General features: G+C 53.1%; 1 protein-coding gene across 1 annotated transcript in view; it reads left to right on the top strand.

Annotated features, from left to right (window-relative positions):
* Positions 1–9,782: 9,782 nt before the first annotated feature.
* The window catches only part of LOC144593364 (xanthine dehydrogenase/oxidase-like), an 81,433-nt gene continuing 81,215 nt past the window's right edge, over positions 9,783–10,000 (top strand). The window contains exon 1 of the mRNA XM_078398823.1: positions 9,783–9,893. The gene's annotated coding sequence lies outside the window, so the exon portion shown is untranslated. The remainder of the gene's footprint in view (positions 9,894–10,000) is intronic.

Below are 10,000 nucleotides of genomic sequence, written 5' to 3'. Positions count from 1 at the left end.
CAAGGAGCTGAGGAGGTACGGGAGGGGGCGGGGGAGTTCCTGTTGGGATCTGCGGTGGCTGATCAAAGGGATGAAAGAGAGGAAGCTGGCAGTGTGGAGGTGGAGGACTCCTCCTTTATGGAGGTCACTGAACCACCGCCCGTCATGGGGTTAAAGAGGAGGCGTGGGTCTGGTGAGGAAGAGGATGGCCCTGGGCATAAGGCCAGGGGGCTGCCTGCCCCGAGACCCTCCACTCCGGTGGAGGATGGTGATCCACGACTGGTGTCCTCTAGGCCGGAGGTTGTCCCTTTCGTCCCAGGGGCCATCAGAGGGTGATATCTCACAAGATGTTGGGGTAGGCTGGCCTGGGAATGTGTCCCCTGGGAGGGAGGACGAGCAGGGACAACCCGAAGGGGGGGTCTCGGTTGTAGGGGTGGTTTCCCAGCCTATGCTCCTCATTAGAGCTGTGAGAGTGACTGAGGTGTGTGCTGCCCCACAGACTGAGGAAGTAGGGGAGAGTCCAGAAATACTGGCTCCTTCAGTGGGCCCCAGTGAGGGTACTCCCCTGGTGGTGGAGGATGGAGACTCTCTGGGTGATGCTGGGGGAGTGGGTTCCCTGGATGCGGAGGGGGACGGGGCTGTTGCGGGTCGTGTCTCTCAGTCGGAGTCCGGGGGTGAAGGTGGACCGCGGGCCCTGGGGGCGCCCTGTTTTTGTTCTTCCCCAGGCCCAGTTGTAGAGGGCGGGGAGAGTGTGCAGGAGCCTGGCCATACACTGGCCGGCTCATCGCTGTTGGAGGCGTCAGGACTCTCCCTCGACATTGATCCCGGGGGTGGGATCATGCCGGAGGGGGGGGAGGGTGTTGGAGCCAGCTTACACAGTGAAGAGAGCGAGCTGGCAGCCAGTGGCAGTCTGCCAAATCTGGGCCATGACCTTGAGTGCAGGGAGGAGGAAGATGTTGCTTCAGGTGTCAGTGGGTTGGCAGAATGCCAGGACTCCAGTGCTGTGGCTCGAGCGGCCGGCATCATTGAGATTCGAGAGTTTTTGCATGAACATCAGCACAGTAGGAGCAAAGTCCGGCTAGCTACCGAACGGTGGCCAGACCTGGGGGGAACTATCCGGACACTTAGTGCTATCCTTAACAGTAGGGATAATGCTCTAGGTGCTTGTGATAAGCGTCAATTTGGGGAGTTTTTGAAGCTCCTAAAAGAGCGGGGCTTCACTCCCACAAGGAGCTTGAGGAATAAGTCTAGTGAGCGTTCAAGTTCACAGTAGTTAGCCTAAATATAAACGGTGGAAGGGGGGACCTTCGTAGGTTTCACCATCTATCGGTCCTCAGAGAGGGGAAGTATGCAGTGAGCTTTCTACAAGAGACGCACACTGTTGTTAGTGATGAGCCCACCTGGGGCCTGGAGTGGGAGGGGGGGGTCTACATGAGCCACCTCAGTACAAAGTCAAGTGGGGTGGCTTTCCTGTTGGCCCCGACTTTCCAGCCAGAGATTGTGAAGGTGCAGGAAGTTGTGCCAGGCCGTTTGCTCTATCTGGCCGTGATCCTGGATGGCGTGCCGTTACATTTCATTAACGTGTACGCCCCCAGCACCGGCACGATGCAGGCGCGGTTACTTCAGGAGGTGACTGCTCTGCTGAGCACCATTGATTGCGGAGAGTGTGTCTTCCTTGGGGGGGATTTCAATTGTACCCTTGAGACGCGAGATCGCTCTGGTATTCAGTGTGCCCCTGCAGTGGCGAAGAAGTTGAGAGGTGTGATTGAATCTTTCGAGCTGGTTGATGCGTGGCGGAATCTCCACCCTGATTCCAACGCGTTTTCGCGGAGGTCTGAGGGGGGTGGTTCCCGTATCGACCGTGTGTACATCTCCAGAGCGTATGTCTCCCGGGTCTCGGCGGCCTCTATGAGGACGGTGCCATGTTCGGACCACTGCCTGGTGCGAGTGGATTTTATTCCAGCGCGCACGCGGGCTGGGTCCGCGTACTGGCACTTTAATAACCAGCTGCTGGAGGATCGCCGATTCCGGGAGTCTTTCAGGCGGTTCTGGGTGAAGTGGAGAGAGAGGCAGAGGGGCTTCCCTTCCCTTAAGCAGTGGTGGGATGTGGGGAAAGCTTACATCCGTCTTTTCTGTCAGGACTACACGGGAGGGTCGATCAGAAGGCGGGACGCGGCAGTCGAGCGACTCGAGAAGGAGTTACTCGACGCAGAGTCTCGCTTGGGCCGGGTCGGTGAGGACTCCTGTGAGTGGGGAGAGTTTCAGGAGAGGAAGGAAGCGCTGAGGGACCTGCAGCTTGAGCGGTCCCGAGGTGCTTACGTGAGGTCGCGAGTCCAGATGCTGCATGATCTGGACCGGGCTTCACCTTTCTTTCTCTCTCTGGAGAAAGGGCGAGGAGCCCGCAAACAGCTCGTCGAGCTGCTCGCGGACGATGGCTCCTCGGTCACAGACCCAGTGGGGATTAGTGCATTAGTTCGGTCCTTTTATGGAACGCTGTTCTCTGCGGATGGTGTCAGCGGAGAGGCTCAGCGGGTTCTGTGGGAGAGGCTACCGACTATAGATAGAGGGGTGGTTGAACAGCTTGATGACCCCTTATCATTGGAGGAGGTGACTGGTGCCCTGCACCAGCTCAGAAGGGGTAAGTCCCCTGGGCTGGATGGGCTGACGGTTGAGTTTGTTAGAGCCTTCTGGGATGTCCTGGGGGGTGACTACATGAAGGTTCTGGGGGAGAGCCTGGCGACCGGGGAGATGCCCCTCTCGTGGCGCAGGGCAGTCGTTGTCCTGCTACCCAAGAAGGGCGAACTCCGCCTGTTGAAGAACTGGCGCCCGGTCTCTCTCCTCTGTACAGAGTATAAAGTTTTTGCATGGGCGATGGCAAATCGCCTGGGCTCCGTACTATCCCAAATGATCCACCCTGACCAGTCCTATACAGTCCCTGGTCGGTCCATCCAAGATAACATCCATTTGGTTAGGGACCTGATCCATCTGGCCCAGGGCACTGGTCAGTCAGCTGCCTTTCTATCCCTGGATCAGGAGAAGGCTTTTGACAGGGTGGACCATGATTACCTCTTCGGGACACTGCAAGCGTTCGGTTTTGGACCGCATTTTGTGGCCCGGGTCCGGCTTTTGTACACCGCAGCAGAGTGTCTCGTGAAGATTAACGGTGCATTGTTGGCTCCCATTCGCTTTGGGAGGGGGGTACGCCAGGGGTGCCCCATGTCTGGGCAGTTGTACTCGGTCTGTGTGGAGCCATTCCTGTGTCTTCTTAGGAGGCGGTTGGCAGGCCTGGTTCTACCAGGACCGGGGGTGGAGGTGGTTCTCTCGGCCTATGCCGATGACATTCTCCTTACGTTCACTGATCCTGTTGACCTGCGGAGGATGCACGAATGCCAGCAGGTGTTCTCAGCTGCTTCGTCCGCTAGGATCAACTGGAGTAAGTGCTCCGGACTTCTAGTGGGCCAGTGGCAGGTGGACTCCCTGCCGGAAGAGATGAAGGATTATGCGTGGAGTACCACACACCTCCTCTACCTGGGGATCTACCTGAGTCCCACTGAGGATGCTTGGCCGGCGAACTGGCAGGAGCTAGAGACGAAAGTCGTCGCCCGGCTGGGACGCTGGTCAGGCTTGCTTAGGGTTATTTCTTTCCAGGGTAGGGTGCTGGTCATAAACCAGCTGGTGGCCTCAATGTTATGGTACCGGCTGGCCACTCTTGTCCCGCCCTCTACCTTTGTAAATGCTGTACAGAAGAGGTTAGTGGATTTCTTTTGGGGAGGGAGGAAACACTGGGTCTCAGCCGCAGTCCTGAGTCTCCCGCTAGAGGAGGGTGGCCAGTCCTTAGTATGCGTGCGTACCCAGGTGGCGGCTCTCCGTCTCAGGACTCTGCGGAGGTACGTGTACGCGGAGCACCCTCCCAGGTGGCACGCTCTGGCCACGTATTTTTTCCGCCAGGGCCAGTGCCTAAGGGGGGTTTGGCGGCTCCCGGTGGCAGGCATCAGCCGACCCGCCACACGGGACATGCCAAGCTTTTACCGCGATGTGTTGAGAGTGAGGAATTTGGTCATCTTCAGTCAGCGCGTTGCTCCTCAGGGGGAGGGGGGTGTTGTGGCTGTGGTGGGGGCCGGTCCTCACGCTGTCACGGTGGGTGTTGGGGAGCGGCGTGAGCTTGGAGTGATTCCGGCCGAGCTTACCCCTGCTCCGCCGGAACTGCTCATCGGGCCCAGGCTCCGGAATATTTCCCGGGAGCCGGCCCCACACAACTTGAGCCGCCTCTCCCAGATGCCCAGCGTGCCGTTCCGTGATGCAGGCAGACGTTTACTGTATAGGATGCTCCTGCACACTCTGCACCTCCTCGCCTTCGTCTTCCGTCCGGATACGCCGTGGCGATCCGTGTTACCACCTGATGGCGGGGGTGGTCCCCAGTGGAGGTCTCTCTACAAGGGTGTCCTCCCCCTTTACATCGGGGACCTGGGGTGGAGAGTGTTGCACAGAGCCGTTGTGTGTAATAAATTTTTGAGCCGGTTCACGGACAGGCCGGCCGCCTGTATTTTCTGCGGCGAGGAAGAGTCCGTGTTCCACATGTACATGGAGTGTGTGAGGTTGCTGCCCCTGTATGAGTATCTGAAGGGTTTGCTCCTCAAGTTTTGGCTGCATTTCAGTCCTACGATCCTGGTGTTTGGGCTCGGGGCTGGGAGTGGGGAGGGCCGGTCAGGAGGGTGGGATTTCCCTGTCGGTTTGCTCCTGGGCCTGGCCAAGATGGCCATTCGTGGGTCCAGGCAGCGGGCGGTCGATGGTCTTGCCAGAGTCGGCTGCCTCCCCCTCTTCCGGGCCTACGTCCGTGCGCGCGTGTCCCTAGAGAGGGAACACGCGGTGATCACGGGGACTATGGAGGCCTTCCGTGAACGCTGGTCACCACGGGGGGTTGAGAGCATTGTAAATAATGAAGGCAATGTTGTATTATAATGATTACCTGATGTTTTATAACCTCTGATTGTGGTTTTGATGTGATGTATCATGTGATTGTGCTGAATAAAGTCTTTGAAAGAAAAAAAAAAAAAAAGAAAAAAAAAAAAAGAGAGAGAGAGAGAGAGAGAGAGAGAGAGAGAGAGAGAGAGAGAGAGAGAGAGAGAGAGAGAGAGAGAGAGAGAGGGAGAGAGAGGGAGAGATAGATATATATAGAGAGAGAGAGACAGATTTTACAATTTTCACAAATTCCAATTCACCTACGAAACCATATGTCTTTGGAGTGTGGGAGTAAAGTGGATCACCAGGGGCAAGAGAGAGAGAGAGAGAACCATGTTTAGTTTAGTTTACTTTACAGATACAGTGCGGAAACAGGCCCTTCAGCCTACTGTGGCCGCGCCGACCAGCGATCCCCGCCCACTAGCACAATCCTACACACTAGCAGCAATTTACCAATTTTACCGAAGCCAATTAACCTGTACGTCTCTGGAGTGTGGAAGGAAACCGGAGCACCCGGAGAAAACCCACGCAGGTCACGGGGAGAAGGTACAAACTCCGTACAGACAGCAGCCATTGTCAGGATGGAACCCGGGTCTCTGGCGCTGAAAGGCAGCCACTCTACCGCTGCGCCACCGTGCCGCCCCAAATAGATGTGATAAAACTGACAAGGAGGTGCTGACAAAAGGGATCACAGGGAATGTTCCCTTTGTGCCATTTATATGAACTAATAAGTCTCATGTGAGCTATTTCACACTCTGCAGAAGATTGTATGTCACTTAATTAGAGGGTGGGTGAGAAGCAATCTCACCTCTTATGGAGAGGGTGGATCAAATTACATTTCATAACAGTTTATTTACAAAATGTGCAAATGACCAGGTTTGTAGGTTATTACCCTTTGTAAAATTGCAACATTGCCCCTAGTGTGTCGGGAATGGATGAGAAACTGGGAGAACATAGAATAAGTGGGGTCTGTTTCCATCGAAGACAGACACAAAATGCTGGAATAACTCAGCGAGTCAGGCAGCGTCTCTGGAGAGAAGGAATGGGTGACGTTTCGGGTCGAGACCCTTCTTCAGATTGAGAGTCAGGGGAGAGGGAGACACAGAGATAAGGAAGGGTAAGTTGTGAAAACGAGACATCAAAAGAGATGGAGGTTGAAGGTAAATGGAGAATAGATTACTGTCAACTAGGAGAAGGTAACAACAAAGCAAACTGGGATAAAACGTAATCGGGGACAGTCAGGCTGGGCTGGCCTGCTTCCATGTTGTATCAAATACCATCTCTCTACAATAACCTGTATGAAACTTTCCAATCCGGATTCCGCTCAAACCACTGTACTGAAACTGCGCTCCTCAAAATCACAAACGACATTCTCCTCTCCTCCGACGCTGGCAACCTCAACATCCTCATCCTACTTGACCTCAGCGCCGCCTTTGACACCATAAATCACTCCATTCTCCTCACCCGACGTGAAACCTCCTTAACATCACCGGAAAAGCCCTATCCTGGTTCAAATCTTACCTCTCTGACAGACACCGGTTCATCTCCATTAACAACTGTAAATCCCCCACCGCTCCCCTCCCCCAAGGTGTCCCCCAAGCTCAGTCCTTGGCCCCCTCCTCTTCATCCTCTACCTGTTCCCCCTTGGTCAATTAATTGCCAGTCATGGTCTCAACTTCCACTGCTTCGCCGATGATATCCAGCTCCTCATCTCCACCAAGTCAATTTCCCCCACCACACACTCTACACTGACAAACTGCATCACTGAAATAAAATCTTGGCTTCAATCAAACTTCCTCAAACTCAATTGCAACAAATCTGAAATCATCATCATTGGTCCAAAAACGCTCACCAAATCCACCCAAAACTTCATCCTCAACATTGATGGTCTCCCAGTATCCACCTCACCTCACATCCGAATCTTGGAATCATCCTTGATCAAACCCTCTCCTTCGACAAAACACATCGAACACGATCACAAAGACAGCCTTCTTCCACCTCAAAAACATTGCCCGTCTCCGTCCATCCCTCTCCTCCACAGCTGCAGAAACCCTCATCCACGCCTTCATCACCTCCCGTCTGGACTACTGCAACAGCCTCCTCTATGGCGCACCTCAAAAATCATCAATAAATTTCAATACATTTCAAAACTCCGCTGCCCGTCTACTCACACACACCTCGATCCGTGACCATATCACCCCTGTACTTTATAAACTCCACTGGCTCCCCATCCCCCAGAGAATCCAGTACAAAATCCTCCTCATAACCTACAAAGCCCTCCATAACCTGGCCCCATCCCTACCTGACCGACCTCCTCCACAGGCACACTCCCACCTGCACCCTCCGCTCTGCCGCTGCCAATCTCCTATCCCCCCACATCCGGACCAAACTCAGATCCTGGGGGGACAGGGCTTTCTCCATCGCTGCTCCCACCCTATGGAACTCACTACCCCAAACCGTTAGAGACTCCTCCACACTCACCACATTCAAGACATCGCTGAAGTCTCACCTGTTACAGTACTGCCTTCAACCACTGAAGGTCACCTCACCTTCTGTCTCCTTTCTCTGTTCATTTATTTATTTACTTATTTATCTATTTATTCATTTCCCTATGTTCCCAAAATCTCTGTAAAGCGTCTTTGAGTATATGAAAAGCGCTATATAAATAAAATGCATTATTATTATTATTATTATCTCTAAGCTCTAAGGATAAGGAATCTGGGCTCATGTAGTGTAAAAACTGACGCTAAATTTGCACATTGCCAATTGCAAGAAATTGGCAGCAACAAGGGATGAACCAAGATAACTACCTGCTGGCGAGAGAGCTGTTCTTCTGAAGAAGTTGTGGACACACCAAACAAATTCCCATTTGAAGTATTCCATCATTTAATGAGATTATACCTGACGTGTAATTTAATTTCACCTTTACCCTCTGCCTCATAATACCTCTGATTAACAAAGATCTATCAGGTTCAGATATAAAAGTGGCACGGTGGCGCAGTGGTAGAGTTGCTGCCTCACAGCGCCAGAGACCAGGGTTCCAGCCTGACTACGGACGCTGTCTGTACGGAGTTTGTACGTTCTCCCCGGGACCTGCGTGGGTTTTCCCCGGAATCTCCGGTTTCCCCAAAGTCGTGCAGGTTTGTAGGTTAATTGGTTTGGTGTAAAATGTAAAATTGTCCCAATGTGTGTAGAGGATAGTGTAAGTGTGCGGGGATCGCCGGTCGGCGTGGACTCATTGGGCAGAAGGGCCTGCTTCCACGCGCTGTATCTCTAAACTCAACTGAACTAAACTAGAGTATCTAGGAGCACATCCCCATCTGAGATTCCCGAAGGGGCTGTTTCTATGACTATCAGCATGTGAGCCAGACCTTTGTGATACAAGTGCTCGTCTAGATGTTGTGAGGATACTGTTCAATGTGGTGAGGATACCCTTAAATGTTGCATTCTCCCTCCTGGCATTGGTTCGATCACGACTGCGGGTGCCGTCTGTACGGAGTTTGTACGTTCTCCCTTTGACCTGCGTGGGTTTTCTCTGAGAGCTTCGGTTTCCTCCCACACTCCAAAGACGTACAGGTTTGTAGGTTAATTGGCTTGGTAAATGTAAAAATTGTCCCAAGTGGGTGTAGGATGGTGTTAATGAGTGGGGATCGCTGGTCGGTGCGGACCCGGTGGGCTGAAGGGCCTGTTCCATGCTGCATCTTTATCTCTAAACTATATTCTGCACTCTGCAATGTTTCTCTTTGCACTACCTGCTGTACTTTTTGTGTGGGTTGATTGTACCAAGATGGGTGTTAAATGAACAGCATGCAAACAAAAGCTTTTCACTGTACCTCGGTACTCATCTTAGTAATAAGCCAATGACAATACCAAATAGGCCAACCGAGCCCCTTGAGTCTTTACCAGCTTCAAGAACATTCCCATCACTTCCATTCATAGAGTCATAGGTTATACAGCATGGACACAGGGTGTAGGGTCTAACACATCCATGCCCCATCTTAGCCAGTCTTATTTGTCCACATTTGGTCCATATGCCTCTCAACAGGACATCAAATGTTACACGGGGAAGGCAGGAGAAAGGGGTTGAGAGGGGAAAAACGATTAGCCACGATCGAATGGCAGAGTAGGCTCGGTGGGCTGAATGTCCTAATACTACTCCTATGTCTTATGGCTCATAAGCTCGTAAGTCAAAGGTGCAGAATTAGGCCATTTGGCTCACCGAGTCTACTCTGCCATTCAATCAAGGCTGATCTATCTTTCCCCCTCAACCCCAATCTCCCCCCTTCTCCCCACAATCCTCAACACACTTAGTAATCAACAATCTATCAACTTCTTGCTTCAAAATACCCAATGACTTGGCCTCCACAGCCTTCTGTGGCAATTAATTCCACAGATTCACCACCCTCACAGCCCTTATCTCCTTTCTGAAGGTACGTCCTTTAATTCTGAGGCTATGGCCTGTGATCCTAGACACTCCCACTAGTGGAAATGTCCTCTCCACATCCACTCTATCTGTCTTTCACTATTCGTTAAGTTTCATAACCCCATACCGTGCAACCTCAAGTCCTGTGGTGATGGGAGAGTGGCGAAGCAGCAGGTGTGGATACACTGGAAGCTGTAGTCACGAACCTGCACACAGGTGGCCCAGGGCATAGGGTCGCCCTCTACTGGACCGAAGCAGCAGTGGAGTTCGGCAGCCCCCGGGTGTCTGAGCAGCCCTCTCTAGGATTCGCTCTGCTCACCTCCATGGAGGAAGGGGCTAGAAAAGGTGCCTCAAACATAGCCTGCTTCTCGTCACCTTGGCCAGCATACCGCGGCTGGCGGTGATCCCAATCAGTGGTTGAAATAATAAGAAAAACAAGTTGAAAGTGCTCAACCTCGGCACGTGGAACGTGCGAACCCTGATGTTCTCCCGGGTGTGGGAGAGAGGAGAGAAGCAAGGGGAGAGAGGAGAGGTGAGCCGGTGATCGCGGGCTGGCGCCGCTAACGGCGTCCATTGTTTTGGTGCGAGTGAGGAGATGCCGCGCATGCGTGCTGAGTACAGAGTGAGGAGATTCCGCGC

This window comes from Rhinoraja longicauda, chromosome 5, assembly GCF_053455715.1.
Source record: "Rhinoraja longicauda isolate Sanriku21f chromosome 5, sRhiLon1.1, whole genome shotgun sequence".
NCBI classification, from domain to species: Eukaryota; Metazoa; Chordata; class Chondrichthyes; order Rajiformes; family Arhynchobatidae; genus Rhinoraja; species Rhinoraja longicauda.
The sequence above is the reverse complement of the archived record's forward strand: the minus strand, read 5'-3'. Positions and strand labels throughout refer to the sequence as shown.